The sequence below is a fragment of the Haliotis rubra genome, unplaced genomic scaffold (assembly GCF_003918875.1).
Source record: "Haliotis rubra isolate DU_JTF1 unplaced genomic scaffold, ASM391887v1 Scf10, whole genome shotgun sequence".
Classification (NCBI taxonomy): domain Eukaryota; kingdom Metazoa; phylum Mollusca; class Gastropoda; order Lepetellida; family Haliotidae; genus Haliotis; species Haliotis rubra.
The window spans coordinates 2,763,165-2,786,052 of NW_025764892.1; the positions used below are offsets into that span (position 1 = coordinate 2,763,165).

The 22,888-nt window shown below is 39.0% G+C and overlaps 1 protein-coding gene across 1 annotated transcript in view; it reads left to right on the top strand.

The window, feature by feature from the left end:
• LOC124266055 (laminin subunit alpha-2-like) overlaps window positions 1-22,888 on the top strand; it is a 145,055-nt gene that overhangs the window by 33,000 nt on the left and 89,167 nt on the right.

The window sequence follows — 22,888 nt, forward strand, 5'->3', positions numbered from 1 at the left end:
CAGTCATGGTCCGCCTCAAATGATATTGACTGACATATTTCTCTCATTGACAGGACCAAAGGTGTGTTTATGCACACAAGAGGTATCGTCATATATACTGACAAACACTTATCTCCCTCTCTGTCCATGAGTGAGTGAGTGAGTGAGTAAATTAGTACTACAACAAATACAACTGACAGCACCATTTTCACAATCATAAAAGTGAGTGAGTTGAGTTTTACACTGCTTTTAGCAATTTCCAGCAATATCACAGCAGAGGACACCAGAAATGGCCTTTACACATTGTACCCATGTGGGGAATCGAACCCTTGTCTTCAGCGTGACGAGCGAACACTTTAACCACTAGGCTACCACCACCCTTCCGTCCATGACAATACTATAGGTGTGTATATGTATAGGTCTGGTATCATGTATGTGGAACAAATTGTAATTGCAGGTCTGAAGTTATTAAATATATTTTGGAAGAAACATTATTTGCTGATTTGACAAAATCTGCTTATCTCCAGCAGATTATGCTCGCCACAAGACAGTTAGACCCTTGTTTTCTTAGTAGTATTTGAGAGCATGACTTATTGATTTTTTTAGAACGCTGTTTAATTTAAATAACATAAACTTCTAAAAATGCAAGTGTGCCTGTATTTTATCAAAGTCTAATTTGTTTTACCGACACAACAAACACATTAAGTCAACTACTCATCATCCATGAAGGTCAAGGCCAGAATTGCCAAGATGCCACACGGAACATGGATATTTATCACACAATACTGAATGAAATGTTGCCGCCACATTTTGTAAATAACACTCGAGGTCGATGACTGCAGACAACTTTGTCTGTATCTGTTTTGAAAATACTGCCAAACCAACTCACTGTTTAGTCAGGGATCTGACCCCACACCTTTAAGAGTCTTGTCAAACAAATCTTGTATAATTTTTCACCCCTGGACATTGTTACCTTGTCCTCCGCAGTTGAATGTCACATGATCTGCAAATATGTCCCCACTCGTGTGACCTAATGCAGCGTAATGCAGTTTAACGCTCGGGTTATAATGTTTGTTTAAACTCGGACTGGCAGGCAGGTGTGTTGGGGAGGAGTCTAGCCATTTACTGAGTGTTTAAAAACTTGGCAAAGTTGAAATACGTATTGAATGTTTGAAGTGGAAGAAGAACGTGCAGACTGGACGAGTTTAAGACCCATCCCAAATTTGTTTAAGAAATTTGATTTGGATACGGAACTGAAGATAGAAAATGTTCCAATCATTCTTTTCATCCACTGAATCATTCTGGATGTACCAAAGATAGAAAATGTCCCTTTCATCCATTGAATCATTCTGGGTGTACCAAAGATAGAAAATGTCCCTTTCATCCATTGAATCATTCTGGATGTACCAAAGATAGAAAATGTCCCTTTCATCCATTGAATCATTCTGGGTGTGAATCATTCTGGATGTACCAAAGATAGAAAATGTCCCTTTCATCCATTGAATCACTCTGGTTGTAACAATGTGTAGTGTCTAGCTGTACCTATTTCATAAACCACTGATCTGATGATTCTCAAGACTTGGATGAAGTGTAAAGGATTAGATTTGAGCTAGAGCATGCTTTCTCTTCTTGCAACCATCTGGTGTCATCCCCTATTTTCAGTGATCCAAACATAGAACTATCATGGAATAATAATTCATACGAAAATTCATAAGAACCTTCACCAATATGTCACCGTCTACTCCCAGTAGAATCTTTTCGCAGATAATCAAGGCTGGTTTCTCTCATGTTAGTGGGGTTGCTTACCATGATATGCTCCTAATCTACCCCCACATGGGTGCAATGTGTGAAGCCCATTTCTGGTGTCCCCCGCCGTGATATTGCTGGAATATTGCTAAAAGCGGCGTAAAACCATACTCACTCACTCACTCCTAATCTACCATGACTGAAAAGTGTTTTCTTCTTCAGTCTGGATCTAGAAGATGCACCGTGATCTGAAACAGAACTACAATGACATGATTGTTATCAGGTTCAATGGTCATCGTTTTGTATTGATGAGATAGTTCCTAAACTTCCACGATGGACAAAAGCTGAAATTTAAGAAAAATAAAAAAATAAAAAATAAAAATTATTTTTGGGAAAATTGATTGATAGATGTTTAGAATACTTTATAAAGGAGATGATCCCATGCATTCCCCTTTCTGAACCCCATCATTTCCCTTCCACCCAGTGCTGCAGTGTAAAAGCCCTAAATGAAGCAAGTCTAGTATTACCTCTGGTGGAGCTACCACTTTCCTATGAATTCACCTAATACAAAACCAATATGAGACTGCTGAATATGCCTTGAGGATTGTTGAAACCCCGTTGAACACTTATTCAAGCTCAGCACATGTGTTTTAAGTTTGTCCCTGTAACATGGTATTTGATCAGATGTTTGCATCCTGAGACTGATCTTGATGAACTGTTTAAAGCTGTTATTTTATAGCAGAATCCCTTCACAAGACCCTTTTAAAGGTCAATGTACTGTGAATGGACTGTTTAAGAAGAATAAATATCAACATGGCCACCATCTTACCTATTTGCTTACTGACAATGGTAAAGTTCACCTGTAACAGTCGACACACTTCCTCCAGTAAACGCTCATTAAGGATGCTCCACCTTCAATGTGTTGTGGTTTGTGTGGACGATGTTGCCTCATAGCCACAAATGTCACCATCTGTTTTGTCACTGGCGGTGTTCAGGGAGGGGACAAGTGGCCCAGTGGTGAGAGTGTTTGTTCATCAAGGTGAAATTGGGGTTTGATTCTTACATTGGTGCATATGAGTACTTATGTATGATCATTATTTATATTAGGAAGACGTTTGTACAGAACATTCTTACAAGTATACTGTACTTATGTTCCTGTAACAAAGGCGCCCATTTCTTGTGACATGCTATGATATGGCTAAAGGCTTAAAACTTACTAACTCTGCAACAAAAGACCAGATACATGGAATTATTGCTGGAGATTAATAGTTGTTACTTACTGCATGCAGGTATGGTTCACAGAACAGCATCATTTCTTGACATCTGTTTGCTTCCAAGAGAGAAGAGGCCTCCTTGCCTGTTGTAATTAAAGTGTATTAGTGTCATGCAGTTTGTTTTTTTACCAGTAGAAATGGGCTTCACACTTTGTAAACCTTGTGAGGAACTGAACCTGGACTTTAGGAATGACATGTGAACAGTAACACTACCCCACCACCCTTGATTGCTGGAAGAGTCAGGTGGTAGGGTAGCCAAGTGTCAGGTGGTAGGGTAGCCAAGTGTCAGGTGGTAGGGTAGCCAGGTGTCAGGTGGTAGGGTAGCCAGGTGTCAGGTGGCAGGGTAGCCAAGTGTCAGGTGGTAGGGTTGCCAAGTGTCGGGTGATAGGGTAGCCAAGTGTCAGGTGGTAGGGTAGCCAAGTGTCGGGTGGTAGGGTAGCCAAGTGTCGGGTGGTAGGGTAGCCAAAGGGTAGCCAAGTGTCAGGTGGTAGGGTAGCCAAGTGTCAGGTGGTAGGGTAGCCAAGTGTCGGGTGGTAGGGTAGCCAAGTGTCGGGTGGTAGGGTAGCCAAGTGTCAGGTGGTAGGGTAGCCAAATGTCTGGTGGTAGGGTAGCCAAGTGTCAGGTGGTAGGGTAGCCAAGTGTCAGGTGGTAGGGTAGCCAAGTTTTGCATCATCAAGCTGAAGACCTGGGTTCTATTTTCCCATATGGGTACAATGTATGAAGTCATAGTTATCCTTAGTGGTATGCCTAAAGAGTGATGTAGTTATCTCCCCTAGCCGTGATGTCACAGCATTGTTCTCCCCAAACCCTCATAATTTTTTCTGTATGGTTCATGCAGACGGTTCAGAAGTGGAAGAGAATTATATATGAAAGTCTTCACGAGTGAAAATTGCAAGTGTACCAGTTAGTGAGATCGCATTTGGTGTGTTCTTGCCATCGCATTATATTGTGAACTGTATATTTTGCAAATTGCTTTTCTTGTTAGGAGTTAGATGTCATTGTACTGGAACAAGGATCCCTGCCGATATTGACCATTTGTTTGCGTGTCCCAGGATTGATATGTCCAGTGAACAGGCAACCTGTTTATAGATGGATAGACTTAGGATACAACATACTCTTCCTCACTCAGTGTTATATGCAGGAATAGTGAGTGAGTGAGTTTTAGTTCTACGCCGCTTTTAGCAATATTCCAGCAATATCATGGCAGGGGACACCAGAAACGGACTTCACACATTGTACCCATGTGGGGAATCGAACCTGGGCCTTCGTCATGACGAGCGAACGCTTTAACCACTAGGTGACCCCACTGCCCATATATGCAGGAATAAAATACAAAGTATTACATGGTCACTAGATCATCAACGGATCATGAGTTTGTTCATGTCATAATGCATAACAGAACAAGCTACCAACATCACATAATCTCCCATGCAGACCAAGAAACAGTAATATCCAAGAATTCCAAATCAGAAGCACATTAAACAATAAACTAGCAAGACTATATTTTTTTAAATTCCAGAAAATGAGATTGTTTTTGGCTTTTTAATATTGTATATTAAAAGGCAATTTAACCTGAAATGTTGTTTCAGGTGTTTTCGATCAGGTGAGTACAGACTTCACTGTGTGTGGTAGAGGAATAATGGGAAGGTTAGAACACCCCAGTGGATCGGAGAGGCTGCTGCAGCCTTTCACAGATGGATGGTAGCAATGATTTCCACCTCACCTGTTGACTCGTCTCTTTGAGTAACACATTGGCTATTTCAAGCTCAATACAATCCCACCTGTGTGACGAGGATAAATTGAGGCAATGCCACTTGAGTGGTCTTGGACACAGTGCATAGTTTACAGCATCTGACTTCCAAGGATTGGGTCACTGGTTTCTGTGTTTGTCCTTTGTGGAGCAGACATGACTTTATTACATTCAATCTAGGCAGTATTTTGTAGTTACCCACAGCTGCAATATGCTTCTTAATAGAAGATAAAATGAAATTTTTCCACCTAGACCATCACACCTACTCAATCACATCCTTCAACTTACATTTCCATGGTTTCATCAACCATCCCCCCTCTCACACACACACTGCATACTCACACAAAAACCCTTGTCTACACAAGACTGACCTATAACCTGCAAAAACCTATTCATTAATCAACTCACAAAGGTTTCTTCCTACCCAAACACCTGCAGTCACTGTGTACTAAAATGTGGCAGCAAGACCACTCACTCACTCACTCACTCACTCACTCACTCTCACCCTTAGTCTCAATCATTCAATCTCTCTTTCAGTGACTCTCACTCTCTTATTCCCTTTAAGTCTGTCTGTTTCATTCTCTCACTCAATCACTGTCTCTAACTTTTCCTCCCTCTCTCTCTCTCTCTGTATCGGTCAAGCCCTATTTCCCTCACTCACTCACTCTTTTAAAACCTACCAGTTAACTATTCCCTTAAGGTACAGTGTTATATCTTTATTATCACACTTCAGCCCTCATTCTATCTCCCACTGGTCTGCCTCATCAGGACCTGATTCATCCAAAGGCCATTGTGATACAGCCATATCCCCTGCTCCATCCTCATTATCCCCTTTAAACTCAGAATACATCCATCAATTTATCTTCAACCACACTGTTTCTACTCAACCAGTGAGAGACCCTTGTCCTTGCACACTTCATTAACACTTAAACAAACCTGTCATCTCCATCAGTAGACCCTCAACACCTGCCCTCCCATTCCAGTCTCTTCAAGGGTCCACACCAGGACTCGACCTTGACCCTAACCCCTAACCCATGACCCCAAGGCCAGACCTCTGTTTATACAGCCAATGTCTGCACTCCTGTATACATACTGTTAACATTTACTGGTCAGGCCAACTTGTGTTAAGGTCTTTGATCCTTGTGTCTCTAATAGCCAGTGTTTGGATGAGTTTGTTTATTGGAGGGTTGTCATAATAAGCTTGAAATCAGAGCCCTGTTGATGAGGTGGCCAGGAGACACATGCCCTGATAATTGGCTACTGTTGGCTGTTGACAGATGTCTGTTGCTTGATTGCTAGGAACAAGTAGCCATTTCAAACATGTTTAGAGATTTGTAAACTTTGAAGGCGACACTGTGTGATGATTGTCATTTGTTTCATGGTCTCTTCCATGAAGGGGCTTGGGTAGCCTAATGGTTGAAGCGTTCGCTCGTCACGCTGAAGACCCGGGTTCGATTCCCCACATGGGCACAATGTGTGAAGCCCATTTGTGGTGTCCCCCGCCGTGATATTGCTGGAATATTGCTAAAAGCGGCATAAAACCATACTCACTCACTCACTCACTCACTCACTCACTCTTCCATGAAATTAGTTAGGGCGGATCAGTTCAGAAGCTTGATGAAATTTGTAATAGATGGGTGAGTGAGTTAAGATTTTATATTGCATCGGCATTAATTCAGCCATATAGTGACAAGCTGTAATTGATGAAATAAGTAACATTACCTGAAATTGTTTGATCGGCATTCTAGCACTTTTAGCATCTTCATCGAAATGTCACTCTATGCATCAACAAGAAGTTGTTATCCATAAAATCATATGCTTTGTTACATTACTATAGACAATAAACCTTGTTAACGCCTTGTCTACCTCCTATTTACTCAGAGGCGGTGGAGTAGCCTTCTGGTTAAAGCATTCACTCATCAGGCCAAAGATCCGGGTTCGATTCCCCACATGGGTACAATGTGTGAAGCCCATTTCTGGTGTCCCCCGCCGTGATATTGCTGGGATATTGCTTAAAGCATCATAAAACTAAACTCACCCACTCACTCACTTTTCACACAAATGCCATTATGTATTCAAGGCATTGTGTATTCTCTTCACATATCATATTATTTAGGATATTGGTATTGGTATATTGGTCAGAATATTTGGTGTATGCAGTATGCCATCACCTAAACAATGCAATAAGGAAAAACGGTCTGATAAAGATAGTGAAAAACATATGGCTAGTGAAACTTACATCTTTGGTAGTGTGCTTTCACATGCAAAGTATTTCTCTTAAACTCAGAAAAATCATTATTGCTAAATTTTAGCCATATTTTGTGTATTTGATTGGCTCATAAATCCAAAACTTCATACTGAAAAAGGATAGCTGTAAGCAATAACATGTCCAAAAACTGTTATAAATATATTTAAAGTTTAACTTTTGACATTTCAATAAACAAGCATATCATACTGCCTCCTTCAGCTGAAATGGGTTACTATAAGCATCCACTCAACATGTCTTCATGCAACTGCTGAAAAATGTCAATGACACCAGTAGCAAACCACACCCACAAACTTCAAACTTGTTCTCCTTAAATGGTCGACAACTAAACAATGCATTAATTCTGTCTGTGATAATGGAATGTGCCTGTCCAGGTTGACAGCTAGGTGCGAAGGTGCGAACCATTAGGTCATAGTCATAATACTTGGCTGTGCAGGGACATGGCCTGCATGTAGATCGCTGATCTGTTCAGGTCATCCAGTAGAGGCTTTAGGTGGATTCCAGAACAGGATGGTTTCTAAATAGGTCCGGAGTTAACCTGGGTTAGTATCAGTGTATAAGCCCAGTGTCTGTGTATAAACCCTTTGACTCTATTCTGAAATTAAATTGACTTGCATAGTCTATTCTGTACTTTTACACAAGTTATCCATGTTGGGCCTTAACAAGTTGAAACAACACAAACTTTCTGATGTGTGTCATATACTATATATAACCTGAATGTAAGTGTCTCTTATCCCCTCCCTCCTCCCCCCAACAAACACAGACACACACGCACACATACACACACACATGCATGCACAGGTGCATATTTATATATAATGTGAATGATATAAAAATCCATAATATAATATTAAATTACTGCCAGTTTGATAAGTGGATCTATCTTAATACCAAAATCAATTATTTCTTTTTCTGTCATTCAATTTTATATATCCATTAAACAGACTCTCTTGTGGAAAATTAAATAATGTCATAATAAGGTTAATTAAACTTTTACAGAACATTATAGACCTTTGTTCTCAGTCACTATTGCTTTACACCAGTCATAGACCTCAAACAAAGTCTATAAATGTATTTATATAATGAGCCAAAGACAGGGGTATCATACCAAACTATTTAAGCTACAATATCGTCAGGAGGTTCCAACAATCATCACTAAATGGCTGAAATAATGCCATGCGATGTAAAATCTTGACTAACTCACTCACTCCAACAATCAAAGACATCTAATTGGCTTTAGTTGGTGGAATTACATCATGAGATTTCCCATTCTATTTTAGTATCTTATGTTAATAAATCATCCTTTTAGACCTAACTTGAGTGAGTGAGTGAGTGAGTGAGTTTAGTTTTACACCGCACTCAGCAATATTCCAGCTATATGGTGGCGGTCTGTAAATAATCAAGTCTGGACCAGACAATCCAGTGATCAACAGCATCAATCTGCGCAAATTGGAACCAATGACATGTGTCAACCACGTCAGCGAGCCTGACCACCCGATTCCGTTAGTCATCTCTTACGACAAGCATGGATTACTGAAGATCAATATTCAAACACGGACCTTCAGGGGTTAGACCTAACTTGAAGGCGGGTATGCATTATTGTCAAATGGCATGTGACTGCTTCCAGGCCAATGAATATAGCAGAAAACTTGTCATTATATGATAATACCTCTTGTCCAGTACTATGTTATTTGTACTTCCAGTGTTTCCAGTATATATACCCTGGGGCATGCATGAGGAAATGGTTCTGTTTGATGTCCCAGACATACATTCCTTAGAACAATCTTTATTATAATGTTTAAAAGATGTAAAAATATGTTCTGGAACTGCTTAACTTTTGATCATATTTTTCATATTTAGATTGGCTATTATTGACAGGTCAGTATGGCATTCCAAAACTATTTGGTTACTATTATGATGATAATTGATTCAAGCACTTAAAAGTAACCAGGAGAATTCAAGTGATATGTTTTTCCTCAGTGTGGCATGATGTCTAACGAGGCAGTGGGGAAGCCTTATGGTTAAAGCGTTTGCCTGTCACACCGAGACCCAGGTTCAATTCCTTAAATGGGCACTATCTGTGAAGCCCCATTTTGGGTGGCCCCCTACGTGATATTCCTGGAATAATGCTACAAGTGGTGTTAAACCAAACTAACTCACTCACTCACTCACTCACTCACTCACTCACTCACTCACTCACTCACTCACTCACTCACTCACTCACTCACTCACTCACTCACTCACTCACTCACTCACTCACTCACTCACTCACTCACTCACTTTAGCATGGTCTCTGACCAAGGGTCATGTAACCAGATTAGCCATGGTGACATGTATGTAGTGGTATTGACATTTGTAAAGCATTATCCATTTGTGATATCAATATGCTGTTACAGATGTTCAGGGTGTGACTTGTAACCAGGCAGATAGCTCTATCACTGGTTACCCTAATCTTCACATTAAAAAGGCCATACGTTTAGTTAATAAGAAATAGCAATGATGTCAAAGCATATCCCACTGCAAACAAATAGTCAATTTGATATAGACTAGAGGTTATCTCACAGGTTATCTCATACACATGTTTTGTATGTGGTTAAAGTGTTAGCCTTAAAATCAGGTTTAATTCTGCCAAGTCCTACCACCCATGTTTCTATTAGGGATAGGTCTGTGGTTAACACAGTAATCACTCTTAACTGTTCAGCATCTCCACTTGTTCCAGCCATCAACACACTCAACTCACTTCATCCACTCTCTTAATTGTTCCAGCCATTGTTCCAGCCATCAACACACTTTCTTCATTGTTCAGCTCACTCTGAATTGTTCATCCTCTTGTCCCGCCATCAACACTGAAGTCTCTTAATTGCTCAACTGAAGTAATCACTCATTGTTCATCCACTTGTCAACAGCTCTCATCCAGCCATCTTCACTGAAGTAACACCCCTCACTCACTCATCTAACCCTTCCTGAATTGTGCAGCTGAAATTTTCACCTTCTCTTGTCTCATCCATCCAGCCATCCAGCCATCAACAACCTCACTCACTCATCCACTTGTCCAGCCATCCAGCCATCAACACACTCACTCACTCATCCACTTCTCCAGCTTTCATCTTGTCCAGCCATCAACACACTCACTCACTCATCCACTTGTCCAGCCATCAACACACTCCACTCACTCATCCACTTGTCCAGCCATCCAGCCATCAACACACTCACTCACTCATCCACTTGTCCAGCCATCAACACACTCACTCACTCATCCACTTGTCCAGCCATCAACACACACTCACTCACTCCATCCATCAACACACCAGCCATCCAGCCACAGCCATCAACACTCACTCACTCATCCACTTGTCCAGCCATCCATCAACACACTCACTCACTCATTTACTTGTCCAGCCATCAACACACACACTCACTCATCCACTTGTCCATCCAACACACTGTCCAGCCATCCAGCCATCAACAAACTCACTCACTCATCCACTTGTCCAGCCATCAACACACTCACTCACTCATCCACTTGTCCAGCCATCCAGCCATCAACACACTCACTCACTCATCCACTTGTCCAGCCATCCAGCCATCAACACACTCACTCACTCATCCACTTGTCCAGCCATCAACACACTCAGTCACAAAACCATACTGGAAAATCAATATCAAGGTCAAAATAGAGTATATCGTTTGTACTGATCATCAATACACATTATCTATGTTGTGTTAATATTGACACTTGTTTCATCTTTGACATCCTGCTGTAGGTCAACTGAAATCTACGTGCATGTACAAGTATCGATGTCCCAAGATAAACACACTGTGCATACAATATAAGGCAAACATTCTTTAACCATACCAGTTCAAAGCTTGGTGTAGTGTTAATAAAAATAATTTTTTGTGCCGATAAGGATTGACATTATGTGATCTCAACTTGAAATTATGTGGTTGTTTGTTTCAGGACTGAGTACTTAAGAGTAGAGCATATGACATAGTGATAATCACTGAAATAAACACTCCAGATCAGAAAATCTATACCACTGGGTGTTACACTGTATTGTCTGAAATTTATTTATTTTGAATTGAAATTCAACAGGTTGTGTATATCTGAGTGATCTGTTAGAAACGCCTGTTTGTTTCTTTATCTCTTGATCTTTTAATCGGATTATAAGTGACCTGAGAAGAATACCCCTAACCACATTGGATTATAACTCTCAAGTACTGAAAGTAATAGCCTTGATAAATACTGTTAAAACCCTGAGGTAGATTAACACCAATAATTCCTGTTACCACACATGCATATTAGAGTGTAGAAATATACTTCTGCAGTGAAAGAAATTAAATACAAACTGTACAACACTTAAGAGAAAAATTCAAATGAATGAATACTGTCAATTAACTTAAATAATATTAGAAATACTTGTAGTGAGTGAGTGGGTGAGTATGGTTTTACGCTGCTTTTAGCAATATTCCAGCAATATCACGGCAGGGAACACCAGAAATGGGCTTCACACATTGTACCCATGTGGGGAATCGAACCCAGGCCTTCGGGGTGACGAGCGAACGCTTTAACCACTAGGCTACCCCACCGCCCCAGAAATACTTGTAACAATACTGGGTGTCCATACTTACCTACAACATAATTCCCATGAAGGAAATCTTAAGCTAGTGTTTGCAAAATTAGGAAAATTTATTTCCTGTTTACAGTGTATTTTACACTTAGAAATGTTGACAAGCTCTTATTTATATATTAGATTGCAAATAAACATTAAACATAAATGATGCACCTTATAAATGCAATGGATCTTATTCTGTTAAACTCCTAAATGTTTAATTCCAAAAAGAAGATATTTGTTTCTGGTGACTAATTGTTTTCTGTAAATACTTTCATAAATTCTTTAAAAGGTTGCCTCTTCATGCTAATCTTGCCTACTTCAAAACACTGCCATGTTGGGTGTTGTGTCTACTATGTAGCGACAGGGGTATGAGACAAGCATGTGCTCTCAAGGATGTAAATGTGATGTTGATAAATTTGATCCGTGTGGTATGGACGTCTACATTCAAAATGTCCTGTTCAAAATATAGAAGGTGTGGTTATAACATTATAACCCAAGGTTGCACCCACAGCTAATTGTGCATGAACTGCCTTGTGCTAATAATTCACAGCTTTGCATTTGGTTTTAATTTAAGAAAAAGGGGCAGTTGTTCATCTGAGAAGGTTTTGTTCATGAACACACCTTATGAAACACATGACATTATTTCAACATGACTTTGCAATTATTTGTTGTATGAGGTATTTTTTGGAGAGATTCTGTTTAATTACACAAGTGTTAGTGTTGGAGACAAGAACTTTAAAATTAAACTTAAACAGCTTTGTAATTCTGATGGCATGTGTATAATTCTGTTGTACATGATGCTGTTCAAATTTTGTGAACATCAGATGTCTTACTAAATGCTTGATAACAGGTACCTCATGAAAACGTGTATCTGTATGGTGTATCCCATGAAATGCCTGATTACCAGGTTCATTGTGAACAGTTTATATAAAGGGCTCTTTAAATAAATGGTTGATAGCAGGTACCTCATGTATAGTTTGGTATCAGGTATCCTTCAAGATGCTTGATACAAAGCACCTGGTGAAAAGGTCGTTTTATGTTTGAGGCATCTTATGAAATGCTTGCTACCTGGTACTTGATGAATAGTTTGCATCAGGTCTCCAAATAAACACTTGATAACAGGTACCTCATGAAAAGCATGATGTCAGGTGTCCTACAAAATCCTTGTTAACAGGTACTTGATGAAAAGCTTGATGTCAGGTATGCTACAAAATGCTTGTTAACAGCTACCTCATGAAAAGCTTGATGTCAGGTATCCTATAAAATGCTTGTTAACAGGTACTTGATGAAAAGCTTGACACCAGATACTGTCGGAAAATTCTTGACCATTAAGATATAATTAAAGACACTTCCTACACAGATACAAGATGGACATCAGCTTCTGTCACAAAATGGCATCCTTGTGAAAAAAACCCGCTGAATTAATGCCATCCATCTGGCAAATCAGTTTGCTGAGAGAGGAACTTGCTCCTACTGTGAAGTTTGAAATGAAGTTTCTCTGGCTTGGTACTACCTGACATGACATCAGAGCATCCCCTCATCTCCTGCTGGCTGCTTCCCTAATCAAATCAATCATCCCTTCCTGTTTTTGCTGGAGAACTAATTAACTAGTTCCTGTCATTACATCAGAGATGAGCAAGTCTCAGCCTATAGCATCAGACTTACCGTTATTGGGGTGTACAAAGCTGAGTCAGCAGATTGGGGCAGATGTTGAAGTTTTCACAATTAGCAAATATATTCTGGTAGGTTTATAACCTAGCCATATGGGTTTTTAACAACCATATTTTTTCAAGTTAGATTAGATCATTATTGCTAAAGTTTCAAATTTATTTATTTTTTAAAAGTTGAAGAAATTGTCAGAAACAAATGGTGAAGATGATTAACTTTGATGTTCTGGAATGTTTGATGGGTGGAGTAGCCTAGTGGTTATGGTGTCAGATTATCATGGGTGAGTGAGTGAGTTTAATGTTACACTGCTTTTAGCAATATTCCAACAGTATCACGGTGGGGGACTCCAGTGTTGGGAATCGAACCCAGGTATTCAGTATAAAGAGCAAACTCTTTAACCATTGGGCCACCCCAGGCACCGCCACCTCAACATGGATACAGAGAGGCTCAATAATAAAGCCCTCGGGCTAATACTTAATTTCTGAAAATATGAAATCTTGATAGAAAACAGACAGACAGACAGACAGACAGACATTTATTCAGTAATAGGCCACTGGCCCAAAATACATTCATAAATATAATAAAAAGTTACATGCGTTTTACCAGGGAGACTATATAATTTTCCCTGGTTTTACATAAAAACATCAGAATCTCTTATTTTCCCAACATTTCCCAACATTATATAGACCTTATATAGAAACAAACATCTTCATTTAAACTGTATGTAGTTCTACTGCTTGCGAGTGGTATTGTGCACTGCGAAATATTCATTACTGTGTATGGTCGTATTTCATGTAAAGCAATCAAATGTATCTAGTACAACAGTATCACTGTTCCAATCAAGAAAATGACAGTGTGGAATGGAATTGTCCTTGTGTATGTTTCTCTATTCTGATTTTGGCAAGGGTTTCGTTTCTGTATACAGAAACGTACCTGGGGTAGTACCTGTGCTGACGACCCCTTCGGCCAAAGTAAGATGCAAAAATCAGAACTGGAATCTTTGGAAAATCCAGACCTGCTTCATTTATGGCAACAGCATTACAGTAAGGCTGGGCAGAAGGGGAAATAAAATGGTGCAGGGACTGTGCAGAGGATTAAGTGTGGATCTCCTAATGACTCTGTCAGCAACATAGGTTCATGCTCACTTTACTGTGAAGTGCTGGAATGTAAATCTGCCCTGACCACCTGTTTTTCGGGTGTATAAAGTTTCATGAATTTCCTGCTATAAATTGTGCTTGGTCAGCAGGATTCTAGACACAGATGGAGCCGGCAATAAGGCTCATAAGTGGGTGAGTCAGTGAGTTAGTAGATTTAAAATCACATTCAACATTATTCCAGTTGTATTGTGGTCTATCAGCTTAAAGCAGGAAGAAAACCTGTGATGCAGGTGTTTGATCTAAATGACTTTGTTGAAAACCACAAGCAAAGGTATGGTATTGACAAAAAGGAAGACAAATAATCTGTATAACCAGGATTCTTACTCACGATCACTGGTTTCTGGTGTTCCAAAGGGAGGCAACTCTGTACAATAAATTGCAGTGCCTTAGATGTCGGGGGCTGCACATGCTCCATATCATAAGCTGGTCTTGATGTTGAGCAGAGATACATCAGGAATGAATAATGTGTTTGAAATTGCCATTAATGATTTGAAGCAAAATTGTTTCCTTCAATGTTGCTTAACTTAGATCTTAATTTAGATGTAAGGTATATATATATATATATATATATATATTTGGATATTTATATAGCGCACATATCCACGCACTAGTGCATGCTCAAGGTAAATTTCTGGGAAATGTCAAGTGATGACATTTTGGAGTGCCTCTTCAAGTGCCTCTTTCCTGAATTCATAACAGTTTGTTTATCATTATATTTATCGTTCCCACTTCCTGATTGCTGACGTATATTTTCGTAAGCTTGTAACAGTTCATAGTATCTCCACAGATGTGACACAGTCAGTTCACCTGTTTTGGTCGTCAAATTCTCCGTCTCTAATCTGAAGTCAAGGCAAGACGTCGAAAAGCAGCTTATGCAGAGCTTATTCTAAGCTTTACAACCACTAAATTGTCCATTAAATCCCTACAAAGATTGTTGCTATATCCCACTACATTACTCAACTCTCAACAAACATGGACATGGAACGTTAACCTCAAATTGAAAAATATATTGTTTTCTACATACAAAAGTTAGTATTTGTTTTTAAGAGACCATTTGGTGTTTAAATCATAAATATTAAAAACAATTTTTCTCAACATCTTTTAAAAAATTGTCCAAAGGTTAAAAAGGTGTTACCTATCAAACTCCTCCTTTGGTTGATTCATAAGGGAGGCTATCCTGTTCGTGCTAACATAGAACATAGTTTGAGAAGTACTCTCTTCCCATCAGGATAAAATAATAAAAACTTGGCCTTTGGAACCTCAATTGAACAACATATTATCCTAAAACTATTGCTTCAGGAAAGATTATTTTTTCCAACAAGCAAGTAATCAATCTGCTGTTCTGATGTCTTTTCACAAATTTACCACATATATCACAGATTATTTAATGAAATATCTTCTTATCTTGTACAAGGAGATTAGGCTAGTTTTTATGCTTTAAGTTATCGTTATATATTTCAACCTCAAACTTGGCACTAGAATATTGGCTTGTCATAGCTATGTTATTGTAAACTATGGCATAGAATAACTTCTTTGAGTTCTATATTATGGCGTAGGAACTCTAACTATGTAATGCAACTGTAGACTTTGTTTGCCCAGAGTATGATCCTTGGATCTCTTCTCTGTATAATCTCTGACATGGTATAGGTCTCTGAACACCCCATTGTTTCTCATTAGGAAAGACTTGAGTGATTCTTTATACAAGTTGACAGGTATATTGCAATGCATTCAAGTTGTCATATTTGAGGCTTTTGAGTTAATTATACAAAGATTCAAATGCAAAGCTCAGATTATTTTGAAACAAGTTTCGATGGTGTCCATCTGCTTTGAGATATTTACCGTTCATTCATAGACCTCAACGGTCTTCAAAGTCTTTAGACATTTATCTTGGTGAGTAGAATGTTAAAGGTTTTACAAACAAGAAGATGAAAGAAAAATATGAAATGATTCATGGATGAGAGTTCCTACAATAACGAGAGTGTTTTGAGTATCATACAAGGTGTGGTTCAGTGGGTGTGCTGGGGCCATGTGATTGGAGGTAGGCGACTTAAATTAGTTCCTGTTAATTAAAAGAAAATCTAATCTGTTTTGTTTAGATCCCTAAAAGAACTTAATTATAATGTGTTAGAGTATGTAGGCTGGAGATAATTTGAGAATCTTGAACACTAATCAAATACTGGTTTCTGTGAGGGTCTTGAAAAATGGCATCATTTTTTCGGAAACTAGGAATTTTTTTTGTTTTCTTCGAAAGGTGAAAAAAGGGGCTTCCTCATAGGGATGAATGATGTTGTAGAATGAATACTTCTGACTCTGCAATTACATCTGTGTAGTTGGAATTGATGCCATGTATTTTCTTAAAAGAAATTTGGTACGTATTATGAAAACCTCAAAGAACCAAATTCTGCAACAAAAATGTAGCTGCTTATACCAGATGCATGATATATTGACATTTATTCTCATCAGAAATTTATGAATATATTTTTATTTGTAACCACAATAAATTGTTATCTGAATGATCACATTTGACCAAACATCTTACAAAGAAATAATCAATTTGTTGTTGCTTATTAGTTTTAAACAATGAGTGCACATTCCAGACATATGAATTCTTACTCCACGTATTTCAATTTTGAAACTTCAACTCTGTATGACTTTAAAGAAACACATGCATACTTCTACAGTGATCTATTCAAGTTTCTTCATCACCAAACTTACTCAATACAGGTGTGTTTCAAGGTCCATTTCCTCTCTGTACTTTATTCTTTTTTAAAAGATCGTTAGTTGTAATCACAGAACAAACACTCCCTGGCATTTATTTATTGCACGTCATTAAACCTCTGGTTACTTCTGTGTCAGAGTGTAATTGCCACATTCAGGCCTACAACCACTTTATTGTCTCACAACACCCTAACAAAATATTGAGTTTGTAATTCCTATACGTCATCTTGAACAGTGGATAATGGATGTTTAATTAGTGCTATAAATTCCCTTAACATGATAACTTCCAGCCACTTCTTACGCTTCCAGGCCCAGGAGGGTTGTAGGTCCTGCTCCTCCTAACCCCAATTTTTCAGGAGGATAATCTAACCCTTAATAGCCTGTAATGTTTGTCTGTATGTCTCAGTGACTCACAGGGGATCCTTTGATGCCAGGGATCACATACCCACATCTTGCTAGGGGAGGAGGCGGGGGCTAGAAAGAATGGGGAGGGGAGGGGCAGTGTGAGAAGGGAGAGGAAGGGGGTGTTTTGTCAGACACTGAGATCAAAACAATGTCGTGATGCCTTGAAGTATCCAGCCTGTACGGCCTAGTCAGTGGTATTATCAGTGCTGTGTTTGATGGTTGGACAGAGTTTATCAGGTTCATGTTTTTATGTAGTTTTGTGGGCACAAGTTGTGGCTATTTTTTCTTTTCTTTTTAGTTTTTTCAGGATGGGGTTAAAAAGTATGTAGACATTAACAAATAATTAAACTAATGCTTATTCTCTGAAAAAAGTAATTTGAAAGAAGCACATAACCCTATTTAAATTGAAAAGGAACCCCAGTGAGATTGGCGATGCAGAACCTGAGGCAAATCTGCATTCATTTAGGGTGCCTGGAAGAAGGGCTGGGCAGGAGAAACACACGAACTGTACAACAGAAAAGTACATCATGATTGGCTCTGCTGTGAAATCATCTGTAAATATGATTGTCTATATGTATTTACCCTCCAAACATCCAATTTGGCTGAATTAAATTATATATATTTTAGTACGTCAAAAGTGGATTTCACTGAAGTGATGAATACATCGAAGGCCTGTACACTTTGGTCTTTCCTCCTTCATCAAGGGTAGATAATTAAGCAGTATTAAATGCATTAACTCTTAGAAGTATCTCCTCTACTGTTTGCCAGACGTACCTACCCCATGTGAGTACCGATGGTTGTTAAGGGTGACAAAGTTGGAGAGGCAACGATCCTTGATATCAGCGATGCAGACAACGTTTCATACAAATCCTGGTCACATTTCAATAGGATGCAAAACAGTCCCTTTTACACTGCTGCAGATCATTGTAGATGGTCGGAGGTGTTCGTGTGGGCCTATTTACTTACTCTTGTTTGATCTACTTGGAGTGGTTTTTGAATGTGTCATGGATGTGCCTTGTGGATCTGTCCTTTTCAGACAGCTAGAGTTACATAGATATTTTAATGAACTTATATGAGTGATTTGGGAAATGTTTTTATCACATCATTATCTTAATATTTTATTGAAAATGTTTGAGTTAAAAAAATGTTTTGACAAGTTATATGTCATATGTAATGGTAGACATGTTGTCATGGGATGTCTGCTGTGATAGTAAGGTATGACTCACTGTGCAAAGCTGCTTCCCCTTACAGTATCAGGATGTGCTGGGATCAGATTCTATATTCCCCTTGGCTATGGACCGCCTCCGTGGTGTAGTGGTTAGAGCGTCTGCCTGGAGAGCGGAAGGTCGCAGGTTCGATCCCCGACCGCGTCATACCAAAAGACGTTAAAATATGGTACCTGTTGGTCCCTGCCTGGCGTTCGGCATTAATGGGTACAACAAGGACTGGTCGGCTCGGAGTCAGTATAATGTGTCTGAGTGGGGTATTCATGCTTCACTGCGGCACTGTATCTCAGTGAGCTAGCACTATAAAACCAGCTTAAGTCTGGGCTAGTACAAGCAGCCGCACATACACATGCATGCACGCCGTCATATGAGCGAAATATTCTCAAGCACGATGTTAAACCCAATTTCACCTCACCTCACCTCACCCCTTGGCTATGGTCTTGGGTTTGTCAGCACCATGCCTTGGCCCACATCAACTGTTAAGGGGTGCTGAGGTAGCCTAGCGGTTAAAGCATTCACTCATCATGCCGAAGACCTGGGTTCATTTCCCCACATGGGTACAATGTGTGAAGCCCATTTTTGGTGTCCCCTGTCGTGATATTGCTGGAATATTGCTGAAAGCATATAAACCTTCACTCACTCACCCACCTCAACAAAGCATTCTGGGTGCTAAGATCATTGTTCCTTCTATACATTAACACAAGCTTTCAGCTCTGATCACTTAGTGCAAGTAGGCCATGTTTTATTGGATTTCATCCAGTTGGTACACATCTATGACCTGTGCCTCTTTGGTCTTTTCCCCAACAATAAGCTGACATAACATCATGTAACTAAAACACCCTTCAAAGTGGCTTAGGAATGATTGGGTCACTACGCTTGTTGGTAAAACGCGTTTCTTCTTCACAATGGAGGTTCAGGTTAGCCCATGTCGGGTGTGCTGTAGCTCAGACATGATATTGTCAAAAGCCACATACAGCATGGTTTTGCCTCATATTCAGTGACCGGCAGGCTAGAACAGTGCTCGCACCACTCAAATGCCGCATACACTGAAGCAGCCAGCTCCAGATCTAGTCTTCCTCAGCAACAAATGTCCCAAATTATCCATACCTGTTAGTGCTGACTTACTTTTCACCATACAGATCCGGGTTCGATTCCCACATGGGTACAAGGTGTGAAGCCCATTTCTGGTGTCCCTGCCATGATATTGCTGGAATATTGCTGAAAGCAGCATAAAACTAAACTCACTCACTCACTCAAACAGGTCAAATATCCTTTTTGTGATTAGAGATCATATACAATCCGAGGTACATGTATATGTTAATTATGTTGGAAGTTACTAAAGTAACGAGCATAAGATATGTTTGAGGATTGAATTGATGAATGCAAAATGAAATTTACCAAAATATATTGTACATTTTACCTCCAAACAACTATAACTACAAAGAAATACAGTTTAAACACAATAAAAACATTGCTGTTATCTAATTTGGTCAACATATTTACACTTTTACTCCCAAAGCAGTTGAACAACAATCTCACCCATTTCTCCTGCTGAACACTTTGCAAGCACCTGTTGTGGTACATTCCAGGTTTTGTCTTGTACAAACATTTACATATTTATCCAATCATTGAGCCTGATTCAGTGCTTGGGGGTGGTGTATTTATCCAATCAGGTAGCAGCTGACTGAAGCAGATGGAACCATTTGTTTGTTATTGTCCCAAATCTGTGTTTTATTAACTGAGTTAAGAATGATTCCATGAATCATATGTCAACCACAGTTGGGATATTTGAATTTAAATTGGCTGTTTGTTTTCTCTAATGTGGTCGTGTCATCAGACAGAATACAAAGGGAACATGTTATTTGTTTGTAAAAGTAATCAATATACTGATATGCTAAACAAGAAAATGTATATTTTATTCATATGTATGTTATTTATTTCACAGTGTACACAAAAAATGAAATTATTTCCTCCAGTTTCATGGAATGTGTTTACAAGTTGTGTTCTGTGTTCATGTAGCCATATGAGGCATAGGAATCATTAACCTTTTTTTCTCATAGGCACAAAAGATTCCTTACAGTTTTGAGGAAACAATGCGTATCCATTTTCAATTTTTTATCCTAAATATTGTCAGCTGTCACTTGCTGTAGGTAGCAGCAAGATTCTGAATGGGATGTTAAATTGTAACCACTTACTTTCATCTGTCCTGTCAAAAAGGCTAAATTTGATATTACATACCAGCATGAAATGGTTAAAATGAACTATTTCTTGAAACTCATGAATTGTTTCCATGGCAGCATACCTTGTTAGTTAGTATATGAGTCTCAGATCATGAATAGAGATACTGACTAGCATCTAGCAAGCATCTGCTAGCAGTTTTAGTTTTGACATCCTCCAAATGTTCTCAGAGGAGGAAGGGTTCTTTGGTGTGTGTCATGTGAAGATGATTGTTGAGTGTGTGTCATGTGAAGATGATTGTTGAGTGTGTGTCATGTGAAGATGATTGTTGAGTGTGTGTGTCATGTGAAGATGATTGTTGAGTGTGTGTCATGGGAAGATGATTGTTGAGTGTGTGTCATGTGAAGATGATTGTTGAGTGTGTGTCATGGGAAGATGATTGTTGAGTGTTGATGTGAAGATGATGATTGATGAGTGTTGTTGGGAAGATGATTGTTGAGTGTGTCATGGGAAGATGATTGTTGAGTGTGTGTCATGGGAAGATGATTGTTGAGTGTGTGTCATGTGAAGATGATTGTTGAGTGTGTGTCATGTGAAGATGATTGTTGAGTGTGTGTCATGTGAAGATGATTGTTGAGTGTGTGTCATGGGAAGATGATTGTTGAGTGTGTGTCATGTGAAGATGATTGTTGAGTGTGTGTCATGGGAAGATGATTGTTGAGTGTGTGTCATGTGAAGATGATTGTTGAGTGTGTGTCATGTGAAGATGATTGTTGAGTGTGTCATGGGAAGATGATTGTTGAGTGTCGTGGGAAGGAAGATTGTTGAGTGAGTGTGTGTCATGTGAAGATGATTGTTGAGTGTGTGTCATGTGAAGATGATTGTTGAGTGTGTGTCATGTGAAGATGGTTGTTGAGTGTGTGTCATGTGAAGATGATTGTTGAGTGTGTCATGGGAAGATGATTGTTGAGTGTGTGTCATGGGAAGATGATTGTTGAGTGTGTGTCATGTGAAGATGATTGTTGAGTGTGTGTCATGTGAAGATGATTGTTGAGTGTGTGTCATGTGAAGATGATTGTTGAGTGTGTTTTGATGTCAGTGTTTGACTGATTGAACCATGGGAAACATGTCAGTATCTTTTGTCAGTTGCAGAAATCATCCTTAATACGTAACACATACCTTTAAGTATAAAATTACAAATCATGTGTCATTATGAGAAATTTGTAACAATATTCACTGAACCAAATTAAAAATAATATCAAAAACTTTGGATTATAGGTTTGGTGTGTAGGTATATAACATACACTATAAGTATGAACCATGGGTCATTATGGGAAATTTGTGCCAATATCTACTGAATACTTTTGATTTATAGGTTTGGTGTGTAGGTATGTAACATACACCTATAAGTATAATATTGCACATCATGGGTCATTATGGGAAATTTGTGCCAATATCTACTGAATACTTTGGTTTATAGGTTTGGTGTGTAGGTATGTAACATACACCTATAAGTATAATATTGCACATCATGGGTCATTATGGGAAATTTGTGCCAATATCTACTGAATACTTTGGTTTATAGGTTTGGTGTGTAGGTATGTAACATACACCTATAAGTATAATATTGCACATCATGGGTCATTATGGGAAATTTGTGCCAATATCTACTGAATACTTTGGTTTATAAGAATGTCTAATGGCTCATGACATATGGTGCGCCATCAAAAATTCATGATGACGATGTCTATTGAGACTTCTTGCTTATAAAGACCTAGCTTAAATGTTTAGGCTAGTTACCATAACCCATACTCATATTCTCCCTAAGGTGTATTTTTTTGTATTATCAATTGCTCAGATTTTTCATGAACAGCAAGGGCAGGTAACTCTTTAAACATGTTTGTGTAC